This window comes from Corvus cornix, chromosome 6 (genome assembly GCF_000738735.6).
Source record: "Corvus cornix cornix isolate S_Up_H32 chromosome 6, ASM73873v5, whole genome shotgun sequence".
Taxonomy (NCBI): Eukaryota; Metazoa; Chordata; class Aves; order Passeriformes; family Corvidae; genus Corvus; species Corvus cornix.
Genome location: NC_046336.1, coordinates 1,465,757 through 1,476,691, shown reverse-complemented (window position 1 = coordinate 1,476,691; position 10,935 = coordinate 1,465,757). Strand labels below are relative to the sequence as shown.

The window sequence follows — 10,935 nt, the reverse complement described above, 5'->3', positions numbered from 1 at the left end:
TTTCTCCTGTTGCAGGTCAGTTGGCATTCTAATGTTTATTATTAAACCACCTTTGAAAGCTGAGCATGGAATAGATTTGCCTCCACCGATGGACACAGGGGAGCATCCCAGCCCAGCTGTGCACCTGCCACCTGGATTTGCTGGACTATGGCCTCAGGAGCATATTGGAGGGATGTCAGCTCCCAGGAGGTGCAGGAACACAGCCAGGTCCAGCCCAGCCCAGCCAGGGGATGTCCCAGTGCGTGGTTCCAGGTTCCAGTTAACCAGTGTGTTCCTCTGCCCCCAGCCTGGACATCAGCACCCTCTGAGAGTGGGCACGGACACAGGCCAAAGGGAATTTCAACCATTTTCACATTTACAAAACACTTCATCTATTTATACATTAGATACTCAGGCTGCTGTTTGAATGGGGAGCTGAACTCAGACTCCAGCCAAGAGCAGCGTGAGGGATGAGAGCCCTGGGTATGTCCCAGACAATTCATGTCCTAGAGACACTTAAAAAAACCCCAACATTTTAATTTTGTTTTCATTTGAGGTTCCTGCAGAATTCTAGTCCCCTCTCACAGTCCACACTGTATTTATGTAAAAATGTTACTAAGACAAGAAGTGATGACAGAATTTCTCCATATTATCTAATTTAAACCTACTATTCTTCAGCTTAAGGTCATTCCCCCTTGTCTTGTCCCTCCATGCCTTGTCCCCAGTCCCTCTCCAGCTCTCCTGGAGCCCCTTTAGGCCCTGCAAGGGGCTCTGAGCTCTCCCTGGAGCTTCTCCTCTCCAGGCGAGCACCCCCAGCTCTCCCAGCCCGGCTCCAGGGCAGAGGAGCTCCAGCCCTCAGAGCACCTCCATGGCTTCCTCTGGATTCATTCCAATGGGTCTGTTTTGTGCTGGGAACCCCAAAGGTGGACACAGCCCTGCAGATGGGGCCCCACCAGAGCAGAGGATCCAGCTCAGGATGGAATGTCCCGAAGGACTCTTCCCTCAGGTGCCACCAGATTCTCACAGAAGCACCAGGACAATGTGAAAATTGCACACAGGTGATCCAGAGGGAACTGGATTCCTTCAGCATAGGCCCTCTCCCAAACAAAACACACTTTCCTACCTGTGGAGAGCAATTCCATGTTAACAGTTCCCACTGTTCCTCAGCAATGGTGTGATGAGGTTTGCCAGCACTCGGAAGACTCCGTGAGGCTGGAGTTATATCCAGTTTATAAAATCACACAGAATTCATACATTTTACATAGACAGGCTCCCCGAAGTGCCACAGTGTATTTTAGCATCTGAACTGACTGGGATTCTGTAAAAGAATCCTGCTTCTCTGCAATGGATCTTGGGCTCTGCAAGCTCCTCCATGTGCATATATCATCCCTGCCTTCCGAAGGAGCACGGTTGGCTTGAGGGACAGAGGTGCACCTCCTGTAATGGTATATTCTACACTCTGCAGCAACCTTTCTTCTCATATTTCAGAGTTGAAAAAGGCCTGTCAAAAAGGGGCTATTATGAAAGGGAATTTGAAGACATTCATAAACATCGAGACAGAAAATTGCATTTTCAATATGAGAACCTCAATAGTTAAGGCTACATTTGGGAGATCACTATGGCCCTCTTATTTTCTGCTTACGCTGTCAAAGTTTGAATTCATGTTGGGTTTTCAAGCAATTCAAACAAAGGATACTTTCATAAACATCCATTTCATAAACTACAGCATATCTAATTCTTTGGGTTCTGAAGGCTGAGCTGAATGTAGTGTTTGTGGTCTACTGAGAATATGTCTGGAAAACATAAAACAATCTACTAGGTAAGTTACAAAGCTGTTGACATAGGGAATGAAAATGGAAATTCTGTAGTAGTTTCCTCCATCCCCGGCTTTACGCTGTACTTTGCCTGATGTGAGCTGATTGGTGCCGTATATCTTGATGTTAGGATCCCATTTCAGAAATGTTCTGACATTATCTATTTGGCAGTTTGAAAAATAGTATCAAACTCCCAATGCATTTGAGCGCACGTTTCAACCCAGCAAGCGTAATATCCATTTCCTCCGGTGCAAGAGGCACATTAGGACCAACTCCAAGTGGATTCAATTCTAGGAATGCAATATGTGACTCCACACAACCCCACACATGCACACACACCTTGGTGAGAGGGACCAAAAGGAATTAGCTTGATTTAATTCCCACTCCCTCCCCGTAAACACCCAGGTCTGTCCCTACCAAGGAATCGATGCCGTGAGTTCTGTGAATGCAGTGGCACGGTTGGCACCTCACCTGCCCATGGCACAGGGAGGAATGCAGAGAGGAGTCCTCATCCAAAATAAAAATAATTATTATGGGTATTTTCACAGGGGTGTGTGGAGATAGGAAAGGGGGAATGGCTTTAAGCTGAAGGAGGGCAGGGCTGGATGGGAGATTGGGCAGGAATTGTTCCCTGGGAGGGTGGGCAGGCCCTGGCACAGGGTGCCCAGAGCAGCTGGGGCTGCCCCTGGATCCCTGGCAGTGCCCAAGGCCAGGCTGGACATTGGGGCTGGGAGCAGCCTGGGACAGTGGGAGGTGTCCCTGCCATGGCAGGGGTGGCACTGGGTGGTCTTTGGGGTCCCTTCCCACGCAAACCCCTCAATGGTTGTGTGATTTCTCCAATAATTGATAATGATTACGAGGTTGGGCCCATCTTTACCCAGGCTGCAGTTACTCAGTCCCCTGAAAGATGTGTTCTCTTGCAAATATGCTTAATATGTCTGTAGGAAAAAAAATATGCTGTAAATTTCACTGTAATAATTATTGGAAATGCTGGAATTTGGCAATAGCTCCACTAAATATAGGACTCCAGGCACACTTAACTTAACAGGAGATTTATCAGTGGTCTTATTGACCCAAAATTCCTCTTATTTAACATTTATAAGCCTTTTTTACCACACAAATTTCTCTGTAGCACAACAGACAAAATTTATACCGGGTTAGCTTCACCAGTATTGTCAAAACATTTTCCAACAACTTCTGGAATAGAGCAGCCAGGAGATAACTAAAGCACCTGAAGTAGGGCATATGAAACACCATAACTTTTTACAGTTTTGCCCTAAAGAAAATGAAGCCAATCTCTGCTAATATCCCTTCCATTTACGCGCTTTGCTACGAGATTTCCCTAAAGGCATTAGTGGCTGGCAAACAACTCCCAGCACCTTGATTACAGGAAATCATATTTCTCCCAATCCCAAGCTTCTTCATAAGTACTGAAAATGCTTTGCCTACTAAAATAAATTTTCTTAACTTACCAGTAATTCTACACCTCGAACCACCCAATTTCCTTCCTCTCCCAGCACAGGAACCACTTGTATTCCTGCTCAGTATATCCCGACTCCTACTTTACGCTTTGTTTTTTTCAGTAGAGATGACTCCATGCTTCCCCATCAAAAGTGGTATCAAACAAGCTTGGAGAATATTTTAGGGAAAGAGGGAGAGGAACAAGATTTATTAGTGAGAGTCACAAGGAACAAGATTTATTACTGAGAGTCACAAAGTATTTCAAAGTTGACGGTAATTTAAAATGTACAGATTTTTATCTCAAATCCCTTGAATTTAAAGAATTACAGGGGTTTGAAATGTCCCAACTGCTCTGACCCGGACTGAAGGGTGAGCTGAGAACATGACACATCTTCAGAACAACCCTTGGACCTCTTTTCTTACATACAGATCATAACCCAAGCCATCAAAATTTAACTCCTTGCCCGCACACACCCATCAAGCTGCAGCTCCCAGCGATTCCCAGTGACCCAGGTGCTTCCCAGCATTTCACATCAATTAAAACACAAAGACACGCCCCCAGGATGCTGCAAACAAAAGTTTTGTGTAAGAGATTACTTCTATCATTAAAATCCTGTTAAGAAACCAGACTCGGAGTGTTTTCACATACACACACTCTCCTTCAGGGCCAATTAAAGCACATAACGTGCCCAGATCAAACAGCCAGCTCTGCACGGACAGGAATATTTCCAGATTTCAATTTGCAGGACACATCCCTGCTGTTGAGAAAACACGAGCATCTTGGCAAACGAAATCACAGTTTCTGGTTTCATTCAGCCTGCTATTTTTTTTTTTTTTCCAGTTTTCCTGGTGATTCTAAATGTGAAAGGCAAGCCTTATTTACTGGTTGAAGTGAACTCACACCAGGTGACGTTGCTGGGGCTCTCTGCAGCTGAGGAGAGGCCGGCGGAGCAGAGGAAGTGCTCCAGGCCAGGCTCTGACTCAGTAAGGCACATACACACAAAGGTAGAAATATTTTATGCCTCTGCTCCAATCTGACAATTTTCTCTGGGGGGAAATTAAGGATCTACAAGTGAGGTCCAAACCACAGCGATTTTCATTCCTGCATCTTCCCCGAGCTCCATCTGTTTGTCTCTCTGCCTGGCGAGAGGGTCCTTCGAGCTCCAGTGCCCAAGTCCCTCCTCCACAGCAGATGTTGCAGAAAGGAGACGCTTCCAGAGGTTAGTCCTTAACAAGGAATTTAATCCAGGCTGAAATTTTTGTGAATTGACATCTCAAGGCATTTAATAAAACCCTTTTTTTTCCAGTTTTCCATCCCACCCCATCACAATCTTTGACCACAAAGCTCATGTGTTGGTTTAAGCCTTGGGTTACTTGGATGCAAATTCACATGCTGGTGCTGGAAGACAACTACAGACAGATGTTCCAGTCTTGGGAAAATACCATCCTGTCCCTGAAAATGCCACACTAAATGAGCCTTTAACAAATAAAGTGAAGAACTTAAAGGAAATGCAGTGTCCTTCAAGCAGCAGACTTAAGGAAAATAAAAACTGAGAGAAAATGCCTGGAATGAAAACCAAAGATATTGGACAGGACTGAAGAACATTTTAGAAATGTTGTACCTTTTTACAAAGTCAGTGTTATGTAAATTCCTTCATAAGCTTTAGTATTAGTGAACTAGACTGGATGTGTCATCACTGAATGCCAGAATTCTCCTAGGGAGGAAATTAGACACATCTAACAAGGCACAGTCCCTTATGATTAAGGGACTGGAAATCAAAAGTTCAGTGGTTGAAATGATACTTGAAGTCACAAAGATCCCACTCTGGCCAGCAGAAGGGTTAGAGATTTGAATAAGATGTTCACAGTTCTGAGGGCAGAGGGAACACTGGTCAGAAGCACCTTTTTTACCTCATTTATAAACAGGAATACATGACACTTAATCAAGTTCCAATGCAGCCAAGTCTGAAAGAGCACAGAGAAACTTTCCTTTATAGTGCAAACACACAACTTGTGGATCCACTGCCAAAGCCCAAGATGGTAGGATTTAAGAAAGTCTGGATATTTTACATTCCCCATTCAAGCCTGTTATAATGCAAACTAAAATCATATTAAAGATAATCAATTTTCATGCTCCAGGCAATAAGGAGATCACCTTGGGAGAGGAGGCAGAGAAGATTAATATGTATTTTGGGGAGGTTTCCACTTCTAATAAAGTTTCAGGAACTGGCTACTTTTCTGACAAGGATACCAGGACAGAGAGAATATTCCAGCCAGTTTAGAATAACTGTTTCTAGGCTATCCCATGCAGTACAGAGCTTGTGATTTTTTTTTTTTATTTAGAGCTGAGATCAACCTCCCGTAAGCCCCTGCCTTGGTATGGACACGCAGTGGCAGCACCTTTTAATTGACCATTAATCCAAGCTCCATTAGAACCAGGGAAAAGATTCATTTTCTTGACAGTAAACGTCAGCTGCTCCAGTACAACTATTTTCAACTGTATTGGGGAACCTTCTGCACCTTGGACCATTTTTATATTTATTTTGTATTTCTTTTAGAACCAGATTTAACACACAGGCACTATCACAATGCTGTTAATTCTATATTTATTTACATATTTTCCCTATGAAAAAAGGATTTCCAGAATTCTGCAATGACTTTTAAAATATTGTTCCGATCCTTCCCTCGTGGTTTCCTCCATTTTGTGATAGTTTCTGAATCATATAGAAAAACTCATAAAATTTTTGCTGATGTAACTCAGATGGAGACTGTGAAAGATTCTCCAGCTTGAAAATTAGTGGTTTCGTGCTGCAAACTTTACTGGCATTTCGTATCCTGTTCTTTTGAGTTTTATTACCTCAAATAAACCTCACTGTAAGTTCACTTTCCTCTGGCATTTCACTCCTTTTTATCTCCTCCATGTCTCCTTTTAGGAACTGTATTTACCAAATGCTTCTCCTTCTACACTCAGCTCCAATTCCCTGGCTTTTACCCATAATTTTGCAAATCCCAGAATCATGGAATGGTTTGGGTGGGAGGGACCCCAAAGCCCACCCAGTGCCACCCCTGCCATGGCAGGGACACCTCCCACTGTCCCAGGCTGCTCCCAGCCCCAATGTCCAGCCTGGCCTTGGGCACTGCCAGGGATCCAGGGGCAGCCACAGCTGTTCTGGGCACCCTGTGCCAGGGCCTGCCCACCCTCCCAGGGAACAATTCCTTCCCCAGTTTCCCATCTAAATCTCCCCACTTTCAGTTTAAAGCCATTCCCTGTGTCCTGTTCCTCCATCCTTTGTCCCCAGTCTCTCTTCAGCTCTCCTGAAGCCTCTTTAGGCACTGGAAGGGGCTCTAAGGTCTCCCTGGAGCCTTCTCTCCTCCCCATGAACACCCCCAGCTGTGTCAGCGCGCACAGATCGCTGTTTTGGGACGGATTTTTACAGAACTCCGCGTTTCTCCCACGCGTGTGATGCGGCCGAGCCGCGCTGGCCGGGCAGCCCCAGGCGGGCTCCATCGGCGGCGATTCGCCCCCTCCGCTCCGGCCACACGAGCGGAGAGCAGCAGCCACGGCCCTCCAGGATCCCTCCCAGAGCTCCCTGCAACTGCCCGGCTCTGCCTCTTCCCCTTCCCCCGCCCGGCTGCGGCTTCCGGGCGGCCCCGGCCCCGCCCCGGCAGCGCGGCCTGTGCGGAGCGGCCGCGGCCATCGGCGGGCGCGGGCAGGTGCGCGGGGACCCAGAGCGCCAGGGACATCCAGGGACAGCCAGAGAGCTCCAGGGACAGCCAGAGACCGTCGGCACCAACAGGGAGAGCCAGGGAGATGCAGGGAGCGGCCCGGAGGGTGGGCAGGCGGGCATGGCCGCGGGGCGAGCGGTCCCAGCGTGGGCAGCGGGGGATGCTGAGCCCCCGCGGCCGGAGCGCGCAGGGCCCGGCGAGCGCAAACCCAGCGGGTCTGGGGCTGCGGGGAGCGCGGCCTCCGAAAAACGCGCTGGTTCTCCTTGGAGTACTGCTGGGGGGGATGGAGGGCAGCGGCCTGGGGTCACGGCAGGTTTCCACTGTGTTCCCCCAACCATAACTGCGCCGGGAAGGGCCGGAGTTCCTTCGCTGGGACATTCCCGGACGGTGCGGGCGCGGTGCTGTGGCCCGTGCGCGGCTGCGGGGGCAGCGGTGCGGGGCTGGGCGGGTGGCGGTGCTGCTGCATGAGCTCCGGGCAGATTAGAACGAAACTGCACCAAAATAATTGCCCAGAAGCTTGCCCAGAGTGGCTATGGAGTCTCCTTGGCTGGGAATATTCCAGAAGTATCTGAGCACCGCCCAGTGCCATGTGCTCGGGGATGGCGCTGCTGGAGCCCATGACCCGCTGTGGTCGCTCCCAGCCTGACCCACTCTGTAATACATAGCAAATTAATATTAAGGTTGAAATATCCTTTTACCACTGGTATAAAAGCTAAGCTCTGCAGGTGTTTTAAAATAGTTACAATGATGTAACTGCATGCAGCTTTTAAAGCGCGGTAAATGTAAAGAACTACTTAATTTATTTGCTCCTCCCAAATAAACCTTATTTTTGGTGGTGTGTATCTTATTTTTTGCAGGGTGGAGCTCTTATTGAATGGTGAGGTCCAGTCTCTGCAGTGTTTCACTTTGAAAAATCTCAATTTTATATGCTGGGGCAGTATACTGAGGCTGTGACAGTCATTTCTCAACTACCTTTTGTGTCCAGGCTTGTGCTCGCCCTGCACAAGGGTCATCTTCTGGAGGGGTCTGTTGAAATGACAGCTCTCTTGTAAACCTGCTGGAGGTTTTGGCTTCCAAGCACTGCCTGTCTCCCTGATGCACTGGGGACTAAAACTGGGGATGTGGGCTTATTCTTTCTGGGGCAAAACCCACCCCTTCAGTGTGGGAAGCTTCTAAAAACATCATTTTCTTGTGAATGTTGTCAGTCTGTGGCATAATTTCTGCTAGTGAAAGTTTTGTTTGCTTTGTTTTCAAACAGAAATGTTCCGAATATGGACAGTTCCACCAAAAGCGTCAAGTTTTAGCAGGAAAAAGATGTGGCTGTGTGAGCTTGTGAGGTGGCTTTAGCAATTCCTGTCTGCATTCTGGCCCATGACAAGTTAATTACACCAATTACTCCAGCAACTGAACAGAAGCCCTATAGGAAACTGTTGTAGTTAGAGTGCAACTTGTGTTACCGTGGCTACTTTACCTCTTGATAACTCTCTAATTAACTTGTCACCACCGTTTAATGCTTCACGTATGTAGAGGATCAGTTAATGGCATCACTGAGGGGATCAGAGCCTGGAGGAGAAGCTCCTGCCCTTTGGGAGGGTTCCTGGGGTTGCCCTGCATGGCTGAGTTAAGGACTTGTGCAGGAAAAGCAGGAAGGTTTTTTATGGGAAGGTGGAAAGGCTGCACCTGAGCAGTTCTGGTTAAACTGGCTGGTGACAGGGGAAACACCTAGGAGAAGCAGTGATGCCAAAAATGCAAAGGAGAACGTGTCAAGGTCATGGATGGCTCTTTTTGTAGTGGCTTTTTTCCTATACAATAAGGGTTTTGGAGAAGTGAGAGCAGCTGATGCATGTGAATTAACCCTCAGGGTGCTGGCTGGTCTGGCAGTGCATAATTCCCTGTCAGCTTTGTCCTCCACCTCTGGTGATGTCCTCACCTTTTGGTGGCTGCAGGGTGGTTTCAGCAGGGTGGTTGTTCGGGTGTTGGTGCTGTAAGAGCTTCATGGGAACAAATGGGAGGTCCAGGTGTGTTGGGCTGTTTAAAATTAAACAGCAGCCTCCAGAGCAGTCAGCTGCTCTGCCTGGGACACTGCTGACCTAAATGACACTTAATTTCTGAAATAAAAAGCCTTTCTGCTTGTGAGTTGTTAACATCTCTCATTTCATCGTTCACAGAGCAGCATCAGAGAATGGTTTGGGCTGGAAGGGACCCTAAAGACCATCCCCTTCCACGGGCAGGGACACCTCCCACTGTGCCAGGCTGCTCCCAGCCCCAATGTCCAGCCTGGCCTTGGGCACTGCCAGGGATCCAGGGGCAGCCACAGCTGCTCTGGGCACCCTGTGCCAGGGCCTGCCCACCCTCCCAGGGAACAATTCCTTCCCAGCATGATGATGATGGGCAGGTGGTTGAGCCTTTTGAGCAGGGGCTCTGTTCCCACGTCAAATTCTGAGCGTGTGAAACTTCTAAATCCATGGTGAAGGCTTTAATATTCCCTCTAATACTTCAGAGATTTCCTGCATCAGGATGCTCCCTGCTCTGGTGCTGGAGCAGACAGCAGGTGCCTCTCTCTGCACTGCCCATTCCCAGAAGTTGTCGGGGAAGCTGGAAACGCATCCCAGCCGTGGCATAACTCGGAGGAGCCAGCACTTGTTAACTCTATTTGTTTTTATTATGGACATCGATCTGCCAGTCGCAATAATGCATTTATGGACATTTTTCTGCAAGCGCAGCGCTGGTGGCAGTTTTTACTGACAACTTGAGTCATCTGGACAGGAGTTGAAAATACGTTTATTTTATTGACGGATTGTGCAATTCTCTCGTTTACCCAGTGTTCATAAGGTATCTGGGCTGGTGAGGAGAATGTAACTAGTGGGAAAATGGAGGATAAAGTTTTAATTTTGGGAGGTTTGGAATCTTTTAGGTAGTGACAGGTTTCAGCATGTGTTTGGGGTGGGTTTGGGAGCTTTAACTTCATTAATGCTGTAGTTGAAAAGTGAAAGGCTTGGTGTCCTTACAGCAGAATTCCACACCTGAATTTCCTCCCTCTGCTGATAGCTGGGAATGTTGCTGCTTGGCAGTGGTGCTAATTTATCTGAGGGTGTAATGGGTAAAATCTTCCTAATGGAAGAAAAACCTGTATTAAATTGAGTCACCTGTATTTTTGACATTATCACCCAGCACAGGTGTGCTTGGGCCAGCAGGAGTTAAACACACAGCTGGAGGAACAACCAAACCATAAAACCAATCCTGTGCTGAAGCACCTTTCATAAATGCAAAATGCAGTTTTAAAACTGAGCTGCGTGTGGTCCAGGCAACTGCTTGAAATGTATTTGAAAGCCAGTAAAGCTTGTGTGGGTTTGGATTCTAATGAAGTTGGGTAATTGGAAAAGTTGTCTGGAATATGTCGCTATTTTGATGCTTTTTAGTAATCCTGTTCTGAGTTGTTTCCCTGTTTACTGCTTTGTATGAGCAGAGCTAAAGTGCCAAGTCCTGATAGCTCTCAGGACTGTCTGCTGTCAGTTTGTCCTGGGCCAGATTAAATGATACAGATAATTTCAGGTATCTTTTCAAGTCACTTGTAAACCTTGGACATGCAGCTGAGGTTCTGAAGGTGATTAATAACACCTGAACAAATCACCTTTAATTGCCAAGAAGAAGAGGGGAGTTCATTAAAACAAAGGTTCTGACTTCTTCTCTGCTTTTGGAGTGAAACAGGAGTTGAATATTAAAATAGCAGCATTGACCAGTGGCCTGGAGTCTTGAGCAGCTTGGTAGTGGGCAATAAATAATAATTTGAGTTTTGATCTGATGGAGGCATTTTAGCTTTTCATTTTTATACAAATGCCCCTTTTTAGTGCAGATGAATGCAATCAGTATTTTAATATATATATTAGCACAGCCCACTGGAGTCAGAGTTGTTTTTGTTGTGTGGATCCTGCCATCTCCATGCTCCACCTGCAGA

General features: G+C 47.1%; 1 protein-coding gene across 1 annotated transcript in view; it reads left to right on the top strand.

Moving 5' to 3' along the window:
- The first annotated feature begins 7,008 nt into the window (after window positions 1-7,008).
- MGMT (O-6-methylguanine-DNA methyltransferase) overlaps window positions 7,009-10,935 on the top strand; it is a 138,123-nt gene continuing 134,196 nt past the window's right edge. Inside the window, exon 1 of the mRNA XM_039554105.1 lies at window positions 7,009-7,086. The gene's annotated coding sequence lies outside the window, so the exon portion shown is untranslated. The remainder of the gene's footprint in view (window positions 7,087-10,935) is intronic.